Source organism: Gossypium hirsutum, chromosome D12 (assembly GCF_007990345.1).
Source record: "Gossypium hirsutum isolate 1008001.06 chromosome D12, Gossypium_hirsutum_v2.1, whole genome shotgun sequence".
In the NCBI taxonomy this organism is placed as follows: domain Eukaryota; kingdom Viridiplantae; phylum Streptophyta; class Magnoliopsida; order Malvales; family Malvaceae; genus Gossypium; species Gossypium hirsutum.
Genome location: NC_053448.1, coordinates 26879035 through 26885034, shown reverse-complemented (window position 1 = coordinate 26885034; position 6000 = coordinate 26879035).

Genomic DNA, 6000 nt, shown 5'->3' with positions numbered 1-6000 from the left:
GATAAGTTTCTGTGGCAGGTGGACGTTGTAAAATGGATCACGCTGAATCCGTTTCTCCCGGAAATATGCCCAATCTAGATATAAATGAGACTATGGAGACACCCGTTTCTGTCTGGGATGATGTTGTGTCCCAAGTGCTACCAAGAGTTTGGCAACGGGTCATCAAGCCCCAATTTGGATCTATGGATCAGTAGTTAGTATCAAGCAACTTTAGTCAAATGCGATAATTTAGCTAAAGAAAGTAATTGCTTTGAGAGTGGGGAAAAGGAAAGGAAAAAGTGTGGAATAAGAGGAGTTTTGGTCCTATTGACTTGACCTGCTAATTAGGAAACATGCCAGAATAGTTAGGTCTCAGCGGGTATAGGTAGTGAGCGTATGTTAGGTTTTGATTTGTGCTTTCTATAGTGAGCGCCATTCGGACAAGTGTTGGAGGAAAATGGGAGCGTGTTTTATATGTGGATCTGATGAGCATTGTATTAGGGATTGTTCACGACATTCCCTTAGTCGGATGTAAGCTTTGGCTCAGAGAGGGAATCAGAGACTGGTTAGTTAGTGAGACTTTGGAATTAAGTGTTTGATTGTCACTAGGGTTTCTGAGACTTTGGGATTGTGGAATAGTGAGTGATAATTCTGTAGAAAGTTTCTTGAGACAATCTGAGGTAGTAAATGGGAAATTCGTTAGAAAAAGTTTTCTGGTTTGAGAGTGAAATATGGTCTAGATCAAGTTTGCATTGAAACCAGAGTTGCGCAGCGATAGCGTGCTGATTAGTATGAATGAGAAAATTTCAGAGTTTATGGTTAAGCGTATGGTGTGATAATAGGAATTTTGAGGACGAAATTCTTTTAAGGAGAGGAGAGTTGCCACCTCCAGAAAATTGAGATAGAAGAAATTGGGTTAGAGAAACCTAGTGTGGTCACGTTCAGATTTTTGAGTTAAGATTTTGAAATTATGTTAAGTGATTTAACTTGGTTCAATGGTTAAGCGTTGTGCTTATGTGTAAGAGGTTCTGGGTTCAAATCATTTCCCTTGAAATTTTGCTATTTTTGCTCCAACCCTTTTCTTTGAACGTTTGATTTATAAATTATTCTCGCTTAACTAATGACTGAATGGGCATACTGGTTTAGTGGTAAGGTGTCAGCTTACCCTTGGTTCTATGTTTGAATCCCTTCATGAGCATAATATAATTATTTTTGCTATTTCCGTACTTGTGTTGCCTTTGTATTTGTAATTGAGGGTAATTCAATTCGGGATAAAATGTTAAGTGGTTAGTAGATTAGGTTGGTTAGGATTTAGTTTATTGCTTTTAAAAAGAATTGTTTCACTACACCAAAACAGGCTTTTAGCGGCGTTTTTTAGGCCTTTAGCGGCGCTTTTTAGCGCCGTTAAAAGTATTTGCGGGGCTTTCACTAGCGCCACAAAAAATGCCGCTATTGACAACATCGCTAACTTTTGCGGCGTTTATGAGAAAAAACGCCACTAAAGAACATGACCTTTAGCGGTGCTTTGCCACAAATGCCGCTAAAGAACATGACCTTTAGCGGCGCTTTACCCACAAACGCCGCTAAAGAACATGATCTTTAACAGCGCTTTACCCACAAACGCCGCTAAAGAACATGACCTTTAGCGGCGGTTTACCTACAAACGCTGCTAAAAGTACGGTTATTTAGCGGCGTTTATGAAAAAACGCCACTAATTTTGAAAAATTTGTATCCAACCAAAAACGACAAATTTAAATGATACTTCAAATTCAATAAAAGATATATGATATAAATTGATAACTGAATTATAATTCAAAATACTCTTACAATAATATTAAAATTAACAATGTTAAAAATATTCTTACAATAACTAAAGCACACTAAAATGTTTACACAATCACCTTCCAAAAACAGGTGCAGCAGTAACCAGAAGAAAAAAAAAAGGGAAAATACAGAAATCCAGAAACAACAGTTTTTGGCAATCACTTTTTCAGGAGTAATACCGAAAAAATAACCCCCTAGTTTCAACAAAAATGACACATTACTTAGAAGTCTCCTTGCTTTGTCTTCAGTTTCAAATCTTAACTAGCTTATGATCTTTGAACTCAATCAAGTGGGCATTTAGCGTTACCTGGTTGCTTAAGAGGAACTACTCTTGAGAGATGGGAGTATAAGCAATCGTGTATTATAGTAGAGATATGATCAAATTAGTCCCTCTACTATTAAATGGATCAATTCAGTCCCTATCCTATAAAAAGAATCAAATAGTCCATTTTCCAATTTGGCCATATTTTGATTCTTTTTAATACGATAGGAACTAACTTGGTCCCTTTAATGTTATGTGATGAAAACAGCACCTGTTTTATATTGATTGATTGAAGGTAACCATTAATTACAACAACAGAATGCTTTGCCAAAGCGGTTGAAGCAAAATCTTCAATCAATAATTTCTTTGATCCAAATCCATACATTAGAAGACCAAAACCACATCTGTAAATAAATAAAAGCAAAACATACACACAATAAGCAAAACATACTACTGTCAATACGGATACTTCAATGAAATTTGTGTTGTTGCTAACAACTAGAATCTGCTGGTATATGCTTTTAGACTGTACTGATGGTTATTCTATTAGTAAAAACTACTATCCCACAAAGTCTTGGCTGACAATTTTCGTCTGTTAGTATAATACTGTATCATACAGTGAAAGATTTTGGCAATATAATTTATACCGATGGATATAAAGTTTCATTAATATAAAGTATCCTTGTATTGATGAATTTTGGTCTTCCCTTTGTAAAGGATAAATTTAAAGCAATGGTCAATAAATATGTTTACATTTACTAACGATTTTAAAATTCGTTAATATAGGACATTTATACTGACAATTTATGAGCATCAATGTAAGTTTCAGTCAGTAAATGTATAAATTTTTGTAGTGAGGCTTGACTTGTTTGGTGCGAAGCTTGCTTTAGTATGTGTATATATATTAGATTAGTGATAAATAAGGATTATATAAGCAATATTATTTCTGTAAATACTGTAAGGAATATGGTAAGGTATTCATTAGCATTCATAAGGAAATTTGCATCCATACTAATGTTAAACAAAAATAAGAGAATTTGCAGGATTACATCATTTTTTTTCATTTGAAAACCTTTTTATATTATATATCTAATAAATATAAAATCAGCTTCTTTTGGAGGCAATGAAATTAATAGGGATAATTTAGATGTTTTAAAAGACATTTTTCTGTTTTGTATGCATCTTGGTCGAAACTTTAAGGGTGAAGAATGAGAACTCACGGTCTTGGGTTTTTGCTTTTTCAAGCTTAAACCGGTTAGTTAATTTAGTCCATTTTATTGAAATTTTTATGTTTTTGGAATCTCAGTACTTAGAGTTAGATAACCCATGTCCTATTTCTCGATACTGCTTAAGACTGAGGATGTTACTATTTTTGATTAGTTAAATTTTTAGCGACTATTTTATAGATTTTTAAGGTTAGATGTGAAATACGACTAATTTGTAAAGTCAATTGATGATTTTGTACAATAAGGACTAAATTGTACAAATTTTGAAATAGGTGGTGTAATTATGAAATAGGAAGTCATATAAGGACTATAGAAAATTCGGCATTAGATTTTGGGATTAAATGTGAAAATTTGTGTAGTCCCAGTTTTGGTGACTAAATTGAATAATATGCAAAGTTGTATAATTTAACAATTGAATTCCAATTGGGATGTATAATGTTAATTTATTATATTTGTTTTAATACATAACTAACGTCGACCTGAAATCCCGAAGAAAGAAAGGAAAAGACAAGGTCATCGACAAATAGCTCAGAGTTTATAGTTTGTTTATAACCCGAACAACTTCAATTTTTGCATTTATGAACTATATTGTATGGGAAGATTATAAGGAAAGTTATAAATGATAAAAAGAGTTGAATTAATCCTATTCAAATTTATCATTTATAACGAAGATTAAAGTGAATAGTTTTGGAAATATCATATAATAATATAAATATGAAATTGAATCTGTTTTGAAATGTGATATATATAAATATAATTGCGTATATGTAAATAAGTATGATGGATGGAATAACGATGTGGATTTAGGACTTTGATTAGAAATGAAATTGAATAGAGGATATTGGAGTTAAGTCCGAAAATGTGTATATAATATTGATGTGATAAAATTATGTTGATTGTTATAGGGAGAAATGTATATGTGTTACAATTATGTTAGATTGAATTATTATAAGTAAATCGAATTGTAATATTACATAATGTGATTGTGCGTACTCGTAAGTGATTATTTAATAATTATTTGTGATTTCTGATTATAAATTATTCGTAATTATGTGGTATTTGTTCGTAGTACTCTATTGCTCGGGTCCGACGATCGGACTTGATGAAGGGTGTTACATTTATTGGTATCAGAGCTATAGGTTTAGTTGATTCTCAGATTAAATTTAGCTCAGAATCAAGTCTAGAGGTACATGCCAAAGTTGAGTCGAGTCTGAGTCGGGATTTGGATACTGATTATAATTGTTTTTGTTTTATAGTTGAAAATGTCAGGGGAACCAAGAACTGTTGTTAATGATGACATAAATAATAGTGGTCACTCGGTTAAGATTGAAAATAGGATTGAGGTTGAAGCACCTAGTGAAGGTTTAGCTAGTGCTCAACAAAATATAATTGTGAGATTTCGACAAGAAGATTGAAATAATAAGGGATTATTTCACAAGATAGCGAAAATCTTTCAGAGAATAAGAAGAACTGATCCACAAGCTACTTTAGCAACCACTACAAAATGAGCCCCAATAAAAGAACTATGAAAGTTTAGTGCCACAGAGTTCATGGGAAAAAGGGGTCAATCCTTTGGCGACCAAGATTTGGCTAGAGGCAACAAATCGAGTGCTTTAACAGTTAGAATGCATGCCCCGCGAATGCGTTATATGTGTCATTTCTCTTCTATAAGGAGAAGAATATAATTGGTGGTAGACTATTATTCTTCATTTGCCCACTCATCGAATTGACTAGCATTTCTTTCAATCTGAATTCCAAAAAAAGTATATTGGTGAATTTTACTTAAAGGACAGAAAGCAAGAGTTCCTATTCCTGAAGCAAGGCGAGATGACAGTAATTGATTATGAATGAGAATTTTTACGACTTAGTAAGTACGCTCTAGAACTTGTTTCGATTGAAGAAGAAAGTTGGAAGTGATTATTTAGGGCAATGTGAGATGAACTTCGAGTTCGGTCAATCTCACACAAAATAAAAGAGTTTGCCAACCTAACTGAACGAGTGAAAATGGTTGAACAAGCCTTGGGCTTAGCTAAGAAAGACGAGCCTCTTCTAGTATTTGGAAAGAGAGTAGAGACTATAGGCTCACAACCTTTATTTAAACGAAATAGAGAGTCTCGAGATTCTGAAAAACCAGTTCCACCGGATGTAGACTTTGAGAAAGGTCAAGTTAAACAACCATCAATATCTATTGGCAATAGTAAGAAGTTGAAAAAGGACATAACTATTTCGAACTTTAAATTTATGCCAGAAAACACAAAAGTGAATGTTGGAAGAAAATCAGAGCATGTTTTTTATGCGAATCTTTAGAGCATATCACTCAAAATTGTCTAAGAAATGTTGATAATATTCTTGCTGTTACATAGAGATCTAATCTAACAGAAAAAGGTCGGGGAAACATTATGGGTAAATCAAAACCACGAGGATTTGACACGTATTTTCAAGATTTAAGATCATTGAACTTGTTATAAAATTATGTTATTCGCATGATGGTGAATTAAAATGAATTCATAATTATCGTATAAATTAAATTGTGACTATGGGTATTGAATATTGAGAAATTAGATTGAATTGAATAAAATAGAAAATAGTACAATTTAATTGATAGGTGGTACTTGATAGGAAATTAAGTTGAATTATGACATATATTTATATATGGTATTAGAATGGCAAATGGAGATTGTTAGAACTTAAATTGAATTTATAAGGAAA